Genomic DNA, 20,863 nt, shown 5'->3' on the forward strand with positions numbered 1-20,863 from the left:
TTCCAGAAAGAATTATGGCGCGTCTGCTTGTATAATTGTGAGCAAGGGAGGCAGACAGAGGCCTCATGATGGGGCCATATATTTCAAGATCAAGCTGATTTGAATCATACTTCATTGAGCTAATGCTGCCTTTGGCAGTCTGAGTTTATTGACAACACAGAAATCCATCAGCTTATTAGAACTTTTTGACAACTTTTATTTCAGAGACACAAGGGTGTTGTGGAAATGATTCATTAGGCAGAAGCAATTAACCTGGAAACTTTTTCCTCTCTAAAATAACAATAGTAATAATCACAGCTTATTTCTCTTTCTTTAAAAAATAACACCCCTCCCAAATAATTAGCCATTTGATCTATTTTGGAAGATTTCTATTCTCCCTTCCATTCAAAATGTAAGTCAAGCAGTTTCAGGACTTCGCTGTTGGTCCAGTGGTTAAGATCATCTTCCAAGGCTTCCCTAGTGGCTCAGTGGTAAAGGATTCATCTGACAATGCAGGAGACATGGGTTCCATCCCTGATCTGGGAAGATCCCACTTGTTGCAGACCAGCTAAGCCTACACACAACAACTATTGAGTCTGTGCCCTAGAGCCCGTGCTCTGCACCAAGAGACACCACCGCCATGAAAAGCCAGCACACTGCAACTAGAGAAAAGACCCAGGACAAGCAATAAATAAATAAATAAAACCATTAAAAAAAAAAAAGACTCCACCTTCCAATTCAGGGGGTATGGGTTAGGGGTACTAAGATTCCATGTGTCACAGGGCAACAAGGCCCACACATAAAGCAATTAGAGGCAAGCTCCTGAACCACACACAAAGACCCATCCCAGCGCCGCCCCCACCACAAGAAAAATCAAGCAATTTCTACCACTTTTTATTGACCCAACCATAGACAAAGAAGGAAAGGAAAACTCACCTTGAAGATGATGAAATTCAGTGACAAATTTTAATAGTAAATAAAACTGCCTTGCCCCTCGTCTGTGCATGATGCTATACTTGCGTAGTGGTTTACATGTCAGTGTTAAACTTTTCTCTGCTGAATCCATTGATGGCATATGGTTAAGACACAGGATGAAAATGTCTACATGTCAGGTTTTCCTTTGGTCAGCTCAAATGTCCTGTGAGGATCCTCACTGCTTCCCAGCAGGTCCAGTTGTACTGATGGCGAGGGCCCTGACTCCCGTGAGGACGCTCACTGCAGTCCGTCAGACACTGTTTCCTGACAATGTTCAGCTGCTTCCTCTAAAATCTCACACCGAGTCTTGGCAGGACCCAGGGGAAATGACAAAATGGCGCCCCATCCTTAAATGCTCTCTACTGCCATCTCCTGGAAACTGCTGTATTAACCACATGAACCTGTTAATATAAAGACTCCGGTGAATCGGAGGGACCCTGGTGTTGAGCTGTGCTTAACTGGCCCAACTGGAAGTGTGTAATCCTACAACGACCCTGGACCTACTTCTGATGGGCCAGAGAAGGTGCTCCCATCAGAAAGAAGCCACCGTCCCCATCACCCCACAGCACGACCAGCGGGCTGTCCCCCTCGCCTGCTCCCCAGCTCTTGCATCTGACCCGCCTTCCAGTGAAAGGCTCTGACCTCAGACCCGGTTGACCTGTGGTGCATCTCCTGAGAGCCCAGTCCCTGGTCAGATTCAAAGCCCCTAAAAGGCAGCTATTCTATCCCTGCCAGTGAATGAATGCATGCATGCATGATTTGTAGAACGAATATCAGACTGCGCAAAGTCCAAGGGATGGAGCGTGTGATTTCCGTGTGAGGAGGGAGGAGGCAAAGCCCACAAACATTGCCGCTTCATCTCTTGCGGTGTTTGCTTCTGTCCCAGCTCTTCTGCGGTTTTCATCTTAGCTTCCATTATACCTGGGACTCCTTAACTGATTTTCTTGAGACTCTAACCTCCTGACCAGTTAGCACTAGGGGTAAAGAACCCATCTGCCAACATAGGAGACTTAAGAGATGAGGATTCAGTCCCTGGGAAAGGAAGATCCCTTGAGGTGGGCATTACAACCCACTCCAGTATTCTTGCCTGGAGATTCCCACGGACAGAGGAGCCTGGTGGGCCACAGTCCATAGACTCGCGACTGAAGCGACTTCGCAGAGTTCTGGGCCACAGTTGCCGGACCTTGGTGCTGGTGGCTCTATGCTGCCCCTCTCTGGCACCAGTCGGTACTGCAGGCTTTCTCCAAAATGCCATCCTGTTACACTTTGACCTTTTAAGTTACAACGACTCACTCCTCCTGAGAAAGGTGTTCCCAAGTTGAGTTAGCAGCCAGTAAATTCAAGATGAAGACTGGAGGATGAGTAGAACACCGTGGCTGGGGAAAGGCCCGCCCCCTAGCCAAGGGACTTGGACTCCATGGATGAATAAAATCATTAAAAGCAAACATTCACTGAGCAATTATTCTTACTTCCCTGGACCACATTCATTTGGGGCTTCCTTCTCTTCACAAACATGCTAATGCAGACATCAACTAGAAAATTAAAGAGAAAATCACAGGGCTTTTTGGCTTTTATTTTTAGTTGCTTTCACGTACAGTACCAGATTTTCAGGCATGAAAAAAGAGATGGGAACTCTAAACAAAGTCCTAATATTTCAAAAAAGTTGTCAAAAAGATTATTGTCTGGGCTGATAATACTGGTATTTATATTGAATTGTTTGCTTATTTTTGTTTGTTTGATTCAAGAAAGAGACTCTTAGACCTGTCCTGTCTCTGAGCTGTATACATTGTATCTAGACTTTCCTATCTCTGTCAAGAGTGGCAGATACTTGGTTCTTCTCTATAAGATTGAAACCAAGAAGTTGGGGGCTTCCTACCTATACTGACCGCTCCATTTTCTGTAAATAGATCTGTGCTAACCCTTAAGAAAATTCTTCCTTCTACTGTTCTGCTGAATAAGGCGTAGAAAAGGAGAGAAAGAAAGAAAAGAAGAAAGAGGAAACGTCTTCTCCCCAGAAAGTTTATTTGCTTCCAAACCATACCCCCATGAGAATATTGGAAACCCTTTCTCTCTATTTCAACACAATTCTCTTTCACATAGCTGGAGATATTAATCATGCCCCATTCCTCAGACTTTGCTCTTTCCCACTCCAGAAATCTTTGGCCCCTTTAACCAAGAGAAAAAAATAAAATAGCTGGGTCTCTATAGAAAAATGGCTTGGATTTGGGGATTTGTTTGATTGTTTTGTTTAGAAAAGAAAAAGTTTCTATGGCTGGGTGGAGGGGGAGATGAAAAACACAGACTAAGGTCAATGATTCTTGGATTATCATCAGAATCACCTAGGGAGTTTTTTAAAAATATAAACACCCAGCGTGCACCCCAAAGCTCTGAAATTAGTATCTCTAGAGCCCTGTGTGCCTGTGTGCATGCTAAATCAATTCAGTCGTATCTGACTCTTTGCAACCCCATGGACAGCAGCCCGCCAGGCTCCTCTGTCCGTGGGATTCTCCAGGCAAGAACACTGGAGTAGGTTGCCATGCCCTCCTCTGGGGGATCTTCCTGACCTAGAGATCGAACTGCGTCTGCTGTGGCTCTTGCGCTGCAAGCAGATTCTTGACCCACTGAACCACCAGGGAAGCCCTAGAGCACTGTGTAGGGGATGATTTTTTTTTTTTTAATCCCTCCAGGTGATACTGATGTCATACTCCCAAAGCGTTTGAGTTCAGGAAGTACTCTATTAAATCATCTCTGAAGTCCCTTTTTAGCCAGAGCATCTAGGATTCAAAACTCTTCAAGATAAAAGAACTTTGGACACTTTGCAGAGAACCTACATACTCAAAGCGTGCTAAGTCACTTCAGCCATGTCCGACTCTTTGTGACTCCATAGACTGTAGCCCACCAGGCTCCTCTGTCCATGGGGTTCTCCAGACAAGAACGCTGGAGTGGGTTGCCATGCCCTCCTCCAACATATTTGAAGAAGGTCACCTCTGTTCTCTCCATCTGGAAAACAAGTTTATCTCGGAAAGCTGGTCCTCTCTGGGATTTCTGGGTTCTTGAGGCCTTTTAATAATTAGCATGCTTTCAGCTGCAAAATTAGGAACTCCCATGAAACCGACTTAAACAAGAGAGGAATATGTCATCTTCTATGAAGACCACAGGTAGCACACGGTCATAGATCCACAGCCCAGAGATGTCACCAGAGACCCAGGTCACTTAACACCTCTGCTCTACCATCCTACTGTTGGCTTCAGCACAGCCTGGTGGGAGGATGGCTGACTAGCTCAGGGCATCACATCCTGATAGGATGATGTCCAGGGGAAGAAAGGGATCTTTTCTTCCTGTGATTCTCTCTTGGGAGGGAGGAATGAATGAATGCATATGCGTTCAGATGTGGCCAACCCTCTGTGACCCCATGGACTGTAGCCCACCAGGTTCCTCTGTCCATGGGATTTTCCAGACAAGAATACTGGAGTGAGTTGCCATTTCGTCCTGCGTTTTCCTGCATTAGTAGGTGGATTCTTTACTACTAGCACCATCTGGGAAGCCCCAGAGAGAGGAAGATGTACCCCCAAGGACCTTCTGCATTCTTCCCAGCATCCAATCAGTTAGAAGCATGCCACCTGGTTGCCCCTAAACCTAACACTTATAAAGAGATAGAGATGCCCTTGGACCAGTCGGATTTAGCTAAGACTGAGAGTGAGGTCATCTGGAATCATGTGACCATGGCAGGAGGGTAGGTACCAGCACAAACTGGGCTTCTGTTGAGCAAGAAGAAGGGGGCGTGGCTGCAGTCCACCAGAGGCTCTGCACTGAGAGACAGCGAGCGAAGCTCTATTAATGCAACCATCCAAGGGAAGAAGGGGATGAGGAGATAGTTATACTTAAAACAAAATAAAAGCTTGCAATAATTCCTCAGACTCCAGATGCTCTTTATTACATAATGGTGATCATAAAAGGCCTTAATGGGTACGATTCTCACAAAATTTCCACTCCCTCTCAGGAACAGGGCTGGAGAAATCCTTGCATGGCAATGAGCAGGTAATTAGAGCCACAAAGAAAAAAAAAAAAAAAAGATGGTGCGGTGACTTCCTGGTTCAGCTCTTGCAGGGGGATTAAAAACCCAAAGAATGCTCTAGAGATGCCCAGGTCCCTGGAGGTTAATCAAGTATGTCCAGAGTGAGTGAGGACACATGTCTGCCAGGGTTTTGACCCCTGTGGCTTATTTCTTTTTATCTTCATCCACCCATTTCCCCATGTCTTCATTCCATCATTAACTCACTGACCTTCAAGGATCTCCATTTAGGTAACGATTGTTCAAGATCCTGGGAATACTAAGATAAATAGCACCGTCTAAATAATGTAGACGTCTCTCTCTCTCTCCTTGCCCTCCTTTCCACACCTGAAAATGGACCAAACACTGCCAGTCCTACTGGGTTGCTGAAAGGATTCAATGAGATAATGCAAGCACAGCCCACATCTGAGTAATCTCTGGAACAAAGTAAGTGCTCAATACCGGCTTGCTATGGTTGGGATCATTGTAATGACTATTGTTTTTGTTAGGATTATTATAAGGATGATGGTGAAGTCACCCCCTCCCCCACCCAGCTCTCATGGATCTCACGGTACAAACCTAATGTTACAGGAAAATACTAGTGAGTAGAATATTTGAAATGACAATCCATAACATTTGTTGGGGAGGGGGTGGGTGTGGGGCTCCATTATCTAAAATGTACATAAAAGCTGCCATTTATTGAGCAACTACTATCATCCAGCCTCTGTGTAAAGAGCTTTGCCCTAATGCTTCATTTAATCCTCAGAGCAAGCCAGGAGAGTAGTCTGCTTATTAGCCTCACTCCCAGATTAGAAAGTGAGATACAAAGTCAGTAAGCCAGTAGCCTAAACTTCGTGTGTTCTTGCCTGCATTGTGCAGTTTTTTCGTCTTTTATATCTGACAGGTCAAGATCCCTAATTGTGATTCATAATCGGAAATATATGTGTCTTCTCTTTCTGACTTATTTCACTCGGCATGACAGTCTCTAGGTCCATCGAAATCTCTGCCAATGGCACCGTTTAAATTCCTTTTTATGGCTGAGTAAAGTCCCATCATATATATGCGCCACATCTTCTTTATCTGCTCCTCTGTTGATGTACACTTAGGTTGCTTCCATGTCCTGGCTGTTGTCAATAGAGCTGCAATGAACATGGGGGTGCATGCATCTTCCGTAATTATGATTCTGTCCTGGTACATTGCCCAGAAGTGAAACAGTCATTCTGTTTTTAATTTTTTAAGGAACCTAATGCTCTTCGGTGACTTAAATGGGAAGAAAATCCAAAAAAGAGGCGGTACATGTGTATGTATGTATAGTTGGTATACTCTGCTCTACATAGAAACTAACAACATTGTAAAGCAACTCTACTCCAATAAAAAATGCTTTAAAAAGCAACGTTTGTGTCTTTGCCCCCTTTTCTGGCACAGAGCTCCTACAACCCTTGGCATTTCTTAAAAGAGGAGAGCTACCAAAGTGTCTTTTATTATGTGAATGAGGCAGCTTTTGGACCTCACCTGAGGATGGGGGTTGGTTGCCTGGACAACCAACCCTGTGATTATAATGTTGGAGCTTTCTGTCCCACCTCAAGGGACCCCAGAGCTCCTGGGAGAGGAGATGGGCTGGACGCTGAACCGCCTATCACCATGACTGAATGAACCATGCCTAGGTGGTGAAGGCTCCATGTTGCTGTTGTGCTCAGTCGAGTCTGACTCTTTGCAACCCCACAGACTGTAGCCTGTCAGGCTCTTCTGTTCATGGGATTTTCCCAGCAAGAATACTGGAATGGGTTGCCATTTCCTCCTCTGGTGGATCTTCCTGACCCAGGGATCCAGTCCACAGGTGATGGAGTCACCTGCATTGCAGGCAGATTCTTTCCCACTGAGCCGTCAGTGAAGCCCTAAATATGTGATTACAAATCATCAAATCCTACAGATTCTTGACTACCTTCACTCTGAGAAAATATCTACCAGGAGTCAGGTGGATAAACCTAATGACTTGTCAGACCCTTACTTTTTCCACTTTCCTCGGAGACTGTAGACTATATAATATGGGGCTTGAGCCCCATTATTTCACTGTCCTAGGTACCACTGGATTTCAGTAGCTTAGTCTGGGTTTGAAATAGAGGGGAGTCCCCTGAGATGACCACAGGAGAACCCCAAATGGGCAGATTTTCCCTTTACTGCGGACTCATGTGTCAACTGTGTGTTGACTGTTAATAACTGGCCATTCCAGAGATAATCCAAACTCATCATTTTCTCCTTCGCATAACAGATACTTAAGAAACACCTGTTGAATGGATGAATGAATGAATGAGTAACAGATCCAGTCAGGGCCATGAGGCTCTTGCTGCAGAATACGGGAACATGCTCTATTCAGCTGGCTCTCTCTGAAACTGGCCGAGTTTGTTTAATCATATTATACAGTGTGCGTGTTTTACATGATCAATATACGTCACCCTAAGTGAACATGTCACCCAGCCTAATGGCTTCTGCAGGAGCAGTTTATTGGGGTTGGCATTTCCCTTTTTAGATGCCTGTTCCAGTGAGGGCAGCGACAATGGGCCCAGGACCCTCGATGTCACTTGCCTCTCTAGTGCCTTTTTGTGCTAAATGAAATATGACAAGAGAGTGGCTTCCAGTAATTGCAATAATTGACTGTGGAGAGTCCATGATTATGTCATTAGCTACTCTCTGGGTAACCCATCATGACTGTGGCCAGAGCTCTGAAGACCATCTGAACTGCAGGAAAGGACAGCCAGGATGGTGTGTCCATCCCTTCACTCCCCACCCTACCCAGGGTTTTCTCATCCTCATGTTTAAAAACTAAGGGCTGTAGTAAAAAGACCTGGGTCCTCATTCCCACCTGGCCACCTGTTACTATGTGATCACTGGAAAATCTCTTTCGCAGGCATCGCTGATCAGTTCTCAGGATCCAGATGTTTGAGGAGCTGGGAATAATCCTTTCTCTGCAGTGATGGTTAATTTTGTGTGTCAAGTTGACAGGGTTCCTGGGAGCCCAGATGAAGCATCGGTTCCTGGTGTGTCTGTGAGACTGTTTCCAGATGAGATTCGAACTTGAATCAGTGCACAGTAATCACAGATCACCCTTACAGTCTAAGCCTGGTGGCTAAGGTAAGCCAATAGTAGGTTATCTGGGTTTGTTGTTCTCCAGCCGCTAAGTAATATCTGACCCTTTGCGTCTCCATGGACTGCAGCATGCCAGGCTTCCTTGTCTTGGATCCCATTAGCTGTGTCAGGGTTTGAACCTAGTCAATTCCTTTTCTTGTTGGTATGACCCTGGACAAGAAACTCAGCCACTATGATCTTCAGTTTCCTCATCTGAAAAGCTGATAGTATTCCCTACTTCACTATGGGTTTGAGAATAAAATGAACTCAGGTATACAAAAAGTGCTTAGCACCATGCCTGACGCAAGAGGGGCTCGATGAATAATCCTCTGTTTCTTTGTGTTTCTATTACTTTAATCACAAAACAAAGTGGAATATATTGGAAAAAATGTCCCAAAGTCAGTATTTCACAAATTATGACTTGCAGAATGATGATACCTGGCAATTGAACAAGATAGGAAGGAAGGATGGAAAGAAGGGAGGGAGGAAGAAAGGGAAGGAGAGAGAGGAAGTTGTTTCCTTAGCGAAATAAATTTAGATAGAGATGAAAATTTTTTAATGTTTTACTTTTCTTTGCTAGATTTTTCAGAGCCTATAATATGCAAATGTACTTGTGATTCTTCAGGAGAAGGATAAAGTATGCAATGCTTTTATCACTTCTTTATTTCCTCCCTGGAATTCTTGTTAATGTGTTATGGAAAACTGCTTTTAGGTACATAAGGCTTCCCTGGCGGTTTAGATGGTAAAGAATCTGGCTGCAATGCAGGAGGCCCAGATTTGATTCCTGGGTCAGGAAGATCCACTGGAAAAGGACATAGCTACCCACTCCAGAATCCCATGGAGAATCCCATGGACAGAGGAGTCTGGTGGGCTATAGTCCATGGGGTCACAAAGAGTCAGACACCACAGAGTGACTAACACACATATATAACATATGTATAACAACTCAATCAGACATTCTCAGCTGGAACTTTCTGGTCATTTGAGACAGTGACCTACAAAGCCAAAGCAATGAGTAGAACCTATTCTTTGATTTATATTATTCTCTTTTTCTGCGTCTTTCAGTCCCCTGAAAGCTACATAAATTCAGGAACCACCAGGTGATCTGCTTGTATTAATTGTTTTTTTTTCAAGCGTTCCCCCATCCTGCCTCAGAAAGGTTGGATTTTCCCTTTGACTTTAGCATGCAGTGTGTCTGATTTCCTCCCCGCCCACCCCCCCCGCCCCGCCCCATCCCAGGGCTCTAAGTGTTAAGAGGCTGTTTGCTCTAGATTCTGACTTCACCACAGGGGCGTCCACCTTCCTGGTCTCCATCCTTTTGTAGTGCAATTAATTCAAAACAGTTGAGTTCCCAAGATTTTGGTCCTCCTGGGTATCAGCCCAGAGTAGAGACTCTAGCCAAGCATCTGGGGCAGCAAGATCCCAAGATCTGGGTCCTGGAGGGTAGTGACTAGTAGCCCAGGAGAAAATGCAGGTCTGCAAGAGGATGGGAATCACTCCTCCATCCAGATGTCTCTCCAGAATAAATCTGGAGACCTCACCATGGCGGCCAGTTGCTGCAACAAAAGCCAGAATTGGCCACCATGGCTGAACCCAAGAAATGTTCCTCCCACTGGCCCTGTTTCCCTTTCTTTCCTCCTGTGGATTTCATCCCCTCATACTATGATCTCCCCTGAGTTGTTTTCCCATGTCTTAGCCAGCTGTTAGCTAATCCCTTAAAGTGGTAAGTTGCTCGCTTGTGTGTCAACCAATAAGAAGATGCTAGCTAAACAGGCTAAACATTATCAGGGAAGTGTGTGTTTTAGACAGGGTTCTCCAAAAAAAGATAACCCTCCAATAATGCCAGGATTGTGGCACTGGAAGAAGAGAGGAAAGAGTGAAGGCTTGAAATCCTGGCTCTGCCAATTCATTCATTCTCTTATCCATTTATTCACCAATTATGTGCTGAGAGCATGCTCTGTACTGGGCACTGTGTAAAATGCCGAGAACAGAGACATGAATAAAACATCTGACCACCAGTTCTGTCATTGCAGACCTCATGAAGCTAAAAAAAGTAATACATGATTAAAGTGTTAGTCGCTCAGTCATGTCCGACTCTTTGCAACCCCATGGATTATAGCCTGCCAGGCTTCTCTGTCCATGGGATTCTCCAGGCAAGAATACTGGAGTGGGTTGCCATTTCCTTCTCCAGGGGATCTTCCTGACCCAGGGATGGAACCCGGATCTCCTGTATTACAGGCAGTTTCTTTACTGTCTGAGCCACCAGAGCTTCAGCAACCAGAGTATTGTAACAAAGGCTCTGATGGAGAAGGGTAGCATAACAGAATATGGACAGTGACCTAATTCAGACAGAGCAATCAGGTGAGTTCTCTCTACGGAAGCAACAGTCAGGCTCATCACTGAAGGATGAGAGATGAAGAGGAGGGAGTGTTGCCGGCCAAACAGCATATCTGCACAGGGACTGGGAGCAGGATGGGTGTATCTAAGGGACGAAGAAAACCAGTGTGGCTGTGACGCAGTGAGGGAGGGAGAGAGGACCCAAGGCGAGGTTAGTGTATCAGCTATCTTTGGCACAATAATGCTGAGTAACAAACAGATGCGGACTTCAGTAGATGCAACAGCGTGTCTACTGCTCGTGTGCCAGCGGAGCTCAACATCAGCTTAAATTCTGCTCTACGTGTCTGTCATCCTCCAGCATCCCAGCCCAGACAGGTTATCATGGCAAATGGCAAAGGCGCAGGTATGCATGGAGGCATGCAGCGCTCAGTGAAGCCTGATCTCAGCACTGTCATCCCATCATTTTTTTTGGCCAGAAAAAGTCAGAGAGCAAAGACGTTACAAAATTACACAGTCAAGGACCTGAATAGAAGGTAGGATGGAGAATTGGAACCACTTTTTTGAACTTCCACAAATAGAGAAATAGATGGATAAAAACTGGTTCAATTAGGTCCTGAGGGCCAATATGTATAGCTTAGATTGTATTCTAAGAATTCTAGGAAGCTACTAAGCTGACCTTTTATTGGTCACATGTCTTTGGGCAAACCATGTGCCCTCTTGAGTATTGCTTTTCTCGATATAAAATGTGTGTGTCATGGCAGCGGGGAGAGATTGGTTCTTGAACAAGACACTCACAGCCTCTAAACCTTGTGATGTGTGTGCATGTGTGCTAACTTGCTTCAATCCTGTCTAACTCTTTGCAACCCTATGAACCATAGCCCACCAGGCTCCTCTGTCCATGGGGTTCTCCAGGCAAGAATACTGGAATGGGTTGCCATTCCCTTCTCCAGGAGATCTTCCCAACCCAGGGATCAAACCCACATTTCTGCAGTCTCCTGCATTGGCAGGCAGGTTCTTTACCACTAGTGCCACCTGGGAAGCCCCAGAAGTTGGTGATGTTTGTGTATAAAAATGAGCTAACAACACCCACTTCAGAGGATTATTGTGAGAATTAAATGAGATGGTGAGTGTGAAAGTGCTTTGCAAACTGTGAAATGCTCTCCATTCATCATTTCATGTACTATTTATGGCAGTGCTGCAAAGGTAACAAGATTATCACTTCATAGCCCAGGAAGCTGCAGCTGGGGTGGGTTGAATCAGTTACAGTTGGTTACATAGCTGAGATGGAGAAGAGGAGCCCAGGAGGAAAACCCTCACCCCTCTGCCTCCAAAGCCCCAAGCCTTCAATTAACTATAAATTAAATAAGTTGCTTCCCCTGTATGAGGAATTGGCTGTTGTACCAACTTTAACAGAGATTACCAGCTTTGCAGGCAGTGATGGGCATGATTTAGACCTTTCCCGGCTTCTGCTGAATTCAGCAATAGTTCTTTATCCCCGGCAGGTCAGTGGCCACCAGTTAATTCACCAGGGGCCATCCCAACTGATTGGTTCATCAATAACCCATTATCTCTGCCATTGTAAATATCTCAGGAAGAATGTGACTTTGGGGGGAGGCATATACCCAAGCACACTCAGGCGGCAGCCTGTCCAGAGCTTGGATGGTTGGGAAAGAATATACATATATATATATATATATATATATACACACACACACCTCTTCTAGTTGCCCATGAGAAAATGTTACCAAATCTTCCTGAATCCCCTTAACAAGGAGGAGCTGGCCATGACAGTCAAATTCACCATTCACAGGACGCTGGGAGGACGAGAAGGAGGTATACAAAAAGTGATGCCTGCGGGAACACTGAGCCGTAGAGGGCTGGATGACTTTAAAACTCAACCTTCACCTTGTCCAGCCAGCTGATTCTCAGGACTCATCCCTGAGATTCTGATTCAGATCTGGAGGAAAGCGCTGATGCTGCCATGAAAAACACCGGGTGTGAGACACACTGCTTTCCTTGAACACAGTGCAACTTCGGTTCCTATGCCTGAGCCAGAGCCTCCCACTGAATGCTAAGACACAGCATAAAATACAGCCCCTGGCCTCGGGGATCTCACAGATCAGTCCTAAAGACAAACACGTTGACACGCAGCCCTGGTGATGTGTGAGGAGGAATACGCTGAGCTTCCCCAGCCTTCTGAGGCCGACCAAACAGCCCTGACTGTACAGAGAGATGGTCCACGGGTGCTCTGCATCCCCCACTTGCTCCCCAAACTGCTCGGCTTCCATTTTCATTATTCCCTGGCCTCTTTCTAGCTTTGCCTCACCCCTCAACCCTGGTTCCATAGCCATCACCGTGGGCTCTCATCTGAGGGGCAATTTGGAAATTTCCACTCTGAAGTCTCACCCTGGCTGGTACAGGGTAGATTTTCAGCCCACTCACTGTCAATACACCACACTCCTATGTCCTTCTGCTGTTGGTGGACAATGTCCTTAGATATCCTTGGCCTCTCAAGCAGGTAGGAATAAATGTTGTGGGAACAACATTAAAAAAGAGGATTTCATGCATTCTGCTTCACCTGGAGGTAGCAAGAGCCGTTCATCCTCACTCAACTAAAAGAGGACTGTGGACCTGAACAGATTCCTTCTCAGGAGGCAGAAAGGGCGGAGTGATAATGACCCATTTTATTAATTGAAAGGAGGCGTTGTGGTCTACAAACAGGAGGAAAATCTGGCAGTTGAGGTGGAAAAGTTTCTTTGGAAGTAAGTGAATTTCCATCCTGGGCATTCAGACTTCTCTGAAAGCTAGGCTCCTTGCAACTTTTTCACTCCTGCCATCTGCTCAGATGCCATCAGGAGCAAGGTAGAGGTGGACACACACTGTCTGGGAACCAAATCTCAACCCAGACTGAAGTGATTATTGGAGTCATTTTCTCAACCCTTCTTGACTTTCCCCCCAGTGCAACATATAAGAACAAGCATACTCAATGCAGTGACTGTTTTTTCTGGCTGTGCTGGGTCTTAGTGGTGGCATGTGGGATCTTCTATCTTTGGTGCAGTGTGCAGAATCTTTTTTTAGTTGCAGTACATGAAATAGCAGGGAGAGATAAGAAAGCCTTTCTCAGCGATCAATGTAAAGAAATAGAGGAAAACAACAGAACGGGAAAGACTAAAGATCTCTTCAAGAAAACTAGAGATACCAAAGGGAACATTTCCTGCAAAGATGGGCACAATAAAGGACAGAAACGGTATGGACCTAACAGAAGCAGAAGATATTAAGAAGATGTGGCAAGAATATGCAGAAGAACTATACAAAAGAGATCTTCATGACCCAGATAATCATGATGGTGGGATCACTCACCTAGAGCCAGACATCCTGGAATGTGAAGTCAAGTGGTCCTTAGGAAGCATCATTACGAACAAAGCTAGTGGAGGTGATGGAATTCCAGTTGAGCTATTTCAAATCCTAAAAGATGATGTGAAAGTGCTGCACTCAATATGCCAGCAAATTTGGAAAACTCAGCAGTGGCCACAGCACTGGAAAAAGTCAGTTTTCACTCCAATCCCAAAGAAAGGCAATGCCAAAGAATGCTCAAACTACCTCACAATTGCACTCATCTCACACGCTAGTAAAGTAATGCTCAAAACGCTCTGAGCCAGGCTTCAACAGTATGTGAACCGTGAACTTCCAGATGTTCAAGCTGGATTTAGAAAAGGCAGAGGAACCAGAAATCAAATTGCCAACATCAGTTGGATCATAGAAAAAGCAAGAAAGTTCCAGAAAAACACCTACTTCTGCTTTGTTGACTATGCCAAAGCCTTTGACTGTGTGGATCAGAACCAACTGTGGAAAATTCTGAAAGAGATGGGAACACCAGTCGACCTGACCTGCCTCCTGAGAAATCTGTATGCAAGTCAAGAAACAACAGTTAGAACTGGACATGGACCCACAGACTGGTTCCAAATAGTGAAAGATGTACATCAAGGCTGTATTTTGTCACCCTGCTTATTTAACTTACATGCAGAGTACATCATGAGAAACGCTGGGTTGGATAAAACAGAAACTGGAATCAAGATTGCCGGGAGAAATATCAATAACCTCAGATATGCAGATGACACTACCCTTATGGCAGAAAGTGAAGAAAAACCAAAGACCCTCTTGATGAAAGTGGAAGAAGAGAGTGAAAAAGTTGGCTTAAAGCTCAACATTCAGAAAACAAAGATCATGGCATCTGGTCCCATCGCTTCATGGCAAATAGATGAGGAAAATAATGGAAACAGTGAGAAACTTTATTTTGGGGGGGTCTCCAAAATCACTGCAGATGGTGGCTGTAGCCATGAAATTAAAAGATGCTTACTCCTTGGAAGAAAAGATATGACCAACCTAGATAGCATATTAAAAAGCAGAGAAATTACTTTGCCAACAAAGTTCTGTCTAGTCAAAGCTATGGTTTTTCCAGTAGTCATGTATTGATGTGAGATTTGGACTATAAAGAAAGCTGAAAATCAAAGAATTGATGCTTTTGAACTGTGGTGTTGGAGAAAACTCTTGAGAATCCCTTGGACTGCAAGGAGATCCAACCAGTCCATCCTAAAGGAAATCAATCCTGAATATTCATTGGAAGGACTGATGCTGAAGCTGAAACTCCAATACTTTAGCCACCTTATGTGAAGAACTGACTCATTGGAAAAGACCCTGATGCTGGGAAAGATTGAAGGTGGGAGGAGAAGGGGATGACACAGGACAAGATGGTTGGATGGCATCACTGACTCAATAGACGTGAGTCTGAGTAAGCTCTGGGAGTTGGTGATGGACAGGGAAGCCTGGCATGCTGCAGTTCATGGGGTCACAACGAGTCAGACATAACTGAGTGACTAAACTGAACTGAACATAGAACCTTTAGTTGTGGCATGAGAACTCTTAGTTTTGGCATGTGGGATCTAGTTCCCTGACCACAGGGGCCAGGACTGAATCCTGGCCCCCTGCATTGGGAACATGGAGTCTTGGCCACTAGAACATCTGACAAGCCCTTACAATGACTTTTTAACAGTTGAATTTTGGAAGGAACCAGTCTAATGTAGACTGATTAAAAGAGGCCACATACATAGAGTGAAGTCATATGCAGCTGTTAAAAAAGAATGAGATTGATATGATTTGCTGAGTGGAAAGGAGATTCAAATCTCTGTGTCCAGATCTTTCTCATGTATAAGAAGATATGCATGCATCTGCACAGTCCTATTGACAATAACTATTTTACTAAGATTATGTACATGTATGTTTGCGCTCAGTTACTCGGTCGTGTCTGACTCTTTAGCTACCCCATGGGCTGTAGCCCGCCAGACTCCTCTATCCATGGGATTCTCCAAACAAAAGTACTGGAGTGGGTTGCCATTTCCTCCTCCAGGGGATCTTCCCAACCCAGTGATCAAACCTGTATCTCCTGCACTGGCAGGCAGATTCTTTACCACTGAGTTACCTGGGAAGCCCATCTGACTAAGAGGGACTCTAGAAAGGGACTGAAGGGATTCTTTACTTTTCACTTTAAACCTTCCACATTCATTTCTTATTTTTCTCTTAACGTAATGGTAGTGGGTCTTATTTAAGTGGTGGACTTTTCGTTGTTAACTTTATAGGAACATATCTATATATTTTAATCACATATGCATTATTACACACTTACAAAAGGCAAATACCTGTCTATATACTCATGCATTAGAAACCAAACTATATTGAAATTATCAGCTTGTTTATCTTATGCTTTGACAACTGAATCACCTAGCACAGCCCTGGAATTTATCAGATTACCCAGGAAATATGTACTATTATTGAACTGAGGAAACAAGATTTCCATTATTTTTTTACAGGTCAACTCTCAATATCATTTTTGCCAAACAAGGTTCTTATTTTTTTCATATTCTTTATCTACCATTTCAAACAGGAAGACGTTTTTTCAATGATTCATTCATCCACCTGACAAGCATTTATCATGCTCTTGAAGGGAAGAAAAGACCAATAAGTCAGTCTAAGTCAGTTGCTTTCTCCTACACTTGATCTTCTGGGTTATGTTCTCCTTTGGGAGAAAAGACTTTATGGAAAAAGATTTTGTGTCACCATAAAAGTGATCCAGCACCCAGACAAGACAGCACATTAACCCAAGACTGGCACTGCAAATGCTGACTCATGTTTCATTTGGGGACATCCAATAGAGTTCTCTTAAGATGAAAGATGAATACTTCAAATTTATTTGTGGAAAATAACCATAGAGACCCCTTTTTTCCAGTAAAAAAAAAAAAAAGCGATAAAAGGACAGTGAAAGATGTCAAGATATTAACAAAATGGACAAAAAATACAAGGTGGAAGACAATAGAAGATGGGAAATAAAAATGGAAGAAGTTACAACTTAAGTGTTTGAAGAGCGATAAGGATGTTGAAGCTGAAACTCCAACACTTTGGCCACCTGATGTGAACAGCCAGCTCATTGGAAAAGACCCTGAGCCTGGGAAAGATTGAAGCCTTAAAGGAGAAGAGGCTGGCAGAGGATGAGATGGTTAGGTAGCATCACCGACTCAATAGACATGGATTTGAGCAAACTCAAGGAGATGGTAAAGGGCAGGGAAGCCTGGCCTGCTGCCATCCATGGGGTCACAGAGAGTTGGACGTGACTTAGCAACTAAACAGCAACAGCAAGAAGGATATGTCAGCAGCTAATTCCTCCTAAAAAACCCCTGAGTGTTTCCCACTGGGAAGAATCAGCTCTCTAGGGTGGGAAAAATAAGTATCCAGGCTAAAAGGAGATGTATTTTATAGAAAATAGACTCTTTGCTTCATAAACCCTCATGGCCACTACAAGAGCACTGAAGGCTTGTTTTCTGATGAAACTTTAACAGAGAGCCTACAGATTCAGGGACATTGGGCAAAAAGTTCAGGACTAAGGTTCAGTATTCCCAGAATGTCAGCAACTAGGCACTTATCTTCCCTGAAGGAAGTGTGTGTGTTTGTTGCTCAGTCATGTCTGACTCTTTGCCACTCCATGGGCTGTAGCCCACCAGGCTCCTCTGTCCATGGAATTCTCCAGACAAAAATGCTGGAGTGGGTGGCTATGCCATTCTCGAGGGGATCTTCCTGACACAGGGATCAGACTTGGATCTCCTGCATTGTATGCAGATTCTTTACCTTCTGAGCCACTGGGAAAGCCCCCTTAAGGAAGAAGAAGCTTTATTTCTGGAAGATCCCTTGGGGAGCAAATTCCAAATCTCTGTAACTAATATTTTGGGTCCTTTGATAAAAAGGATCAGCATTGAATAATTATTTTAAAGTGAAACATACATGATAACAGCCACCATTATGTGCACAGAGATTTTTAAGTGCATTCCTAAATAGATGAACTGTCCATCAAGGACCACCAGACATTGGAGGGAAGTCTTTAGAATGAAGACTGAGAGCTAAAAAAATGAGACCTATAAATTAAAAAAAGAAAGAAAGAAAAAAAGAAAGACTTCAGGGAGCAGAAAACAATTATTACTAAAAAAAAAAATAAGAAGAAGACGAAGAAATCTAAAATCATCTCCAAAATGTAAGCAAGAGCGATTATGTGTTGTAAAACAAGAGAAAATGAGGAGGTGGGGGATCAATAACATGGATAGCCTGAAATTTTAAAAAATAGTATTATAATTTTTTAAGTAGGAAAAAGAGCGATTTTTGAGCAATGTCAAAAATGGGAGAATGATCTCTGTTCGTTTCCAAGGCAAACCATTCAATATCACAGTAATCCAAGTCTATGCCCTGACCAGTAATGCTGAAGAAGCTGAAGTTGAATGATTCTATGAAGACCTATAAGACCTTCTAGAACTAACACTCAAAAAGATGTTCTTTTCATTATAGGAGGCTGGCATGCAAAAGTGGGAAGTCTAGAGTTACCAGGAGTAACAGCCAAATTTGGCCTGGGAGTACAAAATGAAGCAGGGCTAACAGTTTTGCCAAGAGTGTGCATTGGTCATAGAAGCACACTCTTCCAACAACACAAGAGAAGACTCTACACATGGACGTCACCAGATGGTCAACACCAAAATCAGATTATGATTATATTCTTTGCAGTCAAGATGGAGAAGCTCTATACAGTCAGCAAAAACAATACAGGGAGCTGACGGTGGCTCAGATCATGAACTCCTTATTGCCAAATTCAGACTTAAATTGAAGAAAGTAGGGAAAACAACTAGACCATTCAGGTATGACCTAAAAAATATCCCTTACAATTATACAGTGGAAGTAACAAATAGATTCAAGGGATTAGGTCTGATAGACAGAGTGCCTGAAGAATTATGGATGGAGGTTCATGACATTGTACAGGAGGTGGTGATCAAGACCATCCTCAAGAAAAAGAAATGCAAAAAGCCAAAATGGTTGTCTGAGGAGGCCTTTCAAATAGCTGAGAAAAGAAGAGAAGCCAAAGGCAAAGAAGAAAAGGAAAGATATACCCATTTGAATGCAGAGTTCCAAAGAATAGCACGGAGAGATAAGAAAGCCTTCCTCAGTGATCAATGCAAAGAAATAGAGGAAAACAATAGAATGGGGAAAGACTAGAGATCTCCTCAAGAAAATTAGACATACCAAGGGAACATTTCATGCAAAGATGGGCTCAATAAAGGACTGAAACTGTATGGACCTAATAGAAGCAGAAGATATTAAGAAGATGTGGCAAGAATACACAGAAGAACTGTACAAAAAAGATCTTCATGACCCAGATAATCATGATGGTGGGATCACTCACCTAGAGTCAGACATCCTGGAATGTGAAGTCAAGTGGGCCTTAGGAAGCATCACTATGAACAAAGCTATTGGAGGTGATGGAATTCCAGTTGAGCTATTTCAAATCCTAAAAGATGATGCTGTGAAAGTGCTGCACTCAGTATGCCAGCAAATTTGGAAAACTCAGCAGTGGCCACAGCACTGGAAAAGGTCAGTTTTCACTCCAATACCAAAGAAAGGCAATGCCAAAGAATGCTCAAACTACCACACAATTGCACCCATCTCACACACTAGCAAAGTAATGCTCAAAATTCTCCAAGCCGGGCTTCAACAGTACGTGAACTATGAACTTCCAGATGTTCAAGCTGGATTTAGAAAAGGCAGAGAAACCAGAGATCAAATTGCCAACATCCACTGGATCATAGAAAAAGCAAGAGAGTTCCAGAAAAACACCTACTTCTGCTTTATTGATTATGCCAAAGCCTTTGACTGTGTGGATCAGAACAAACTGTGGAAAATTCTGAAAGAGATGGAAATACCAGACCACCTGACCTGCCTCCTGAGAAATCTGTATGCAAGTCAAGAAGCAACAGTTAGAACTGGACATGGAACAACAAACAGACTGGTTCCAAATTGGAAAAGGAGTAAGTCAAGGCTGTATTTTGTCACCCTGCTTATTTAACTTACATGCAGAGTACGTCATCTGAAATGCCAGGCTGGATGAAGCACAAGCTGGAATCAAGATTGCCAGGAAAAATATCAATAACCCCAGATATGCAGATGATATCACACTTATGGCAGAAAGGGAAGAATTAAAGAGTCTCTTGTTGAAAGTAAAAGAGGAGAGTGAAAAAGTTGACTTAAAACTCAACATTCAGAAAACAAAGATCATGGCATACGGTCCTATCACTTCATGGCAAATAGATGGGGAAACATTGGAAACAGTAAGAGACTTTATTTTGGGGGGGTCTCCAAAATCACTGCAGATGGTGACTCTGTGGACATGAGTTTGAGTAAAGTCCCAGAGTTGGTGATGGACAGGGAGGCCTGGCGTGCTGCAGTTCACGGGGTCACAAAGAGTTGGACATGACTGAGTGACTGAAATGACTGAACTGACAAGATGTTAGGTCAACATGAATTTTCCTTTGAAGTCCAAGAAGGAGGCATTCGATGAAACTGATGTACAAGAAGAGATGCATGTGACTGTCAATCAAGAGAAGTACTGCAATAAGGGAAAGACAGAGAAAACAAATGTGGGCTGCAAATATGAGCCCCAAATCAAAAGTGGCAGAAAAGATGACTCAGACCCTGAGAATGGATTTATGAATCTGCTGTTTCACACAAAGGCAACTCTAGTGGTCCCTCCGTGAGTCACAGCAGCGATTAATTTATGGACTGAAGGCTGACACCTCTCCCAGTGATGCCAGAATTACCAGTCCATAAAGAACTCTCACGGTGGAGACAGATCCATAAACAGAAATAGGATACAGATACAGAGGCAGTGCATCTAGAATCACCCAGAAAGGAGGACAATTGATTCCCCCTACCTGAATCTTCCTGCTTTAGGAATCTCATGGGAAAAGTAAAAATTAGCCAGATAGAAGCAACTGAAAGGCCTTTTTTAAAAAAAATTGAAGTATAGTTGATTTATTG

This window comes from Muntiacus reevesi, chromosome 2, assembly GCF_963930625.1.
Source record: "Muntiacus reevesi chromosome 2, mMunRee1.1, whole genome shotgun sequence".
In the NCBI taxonomy this organism is placed as follows: Eukaryota; Metazoa; Chordata; class Mammalia; order Artiodactyla; family Cervidae; genus Muntiacus; species Muntiacus reevesi.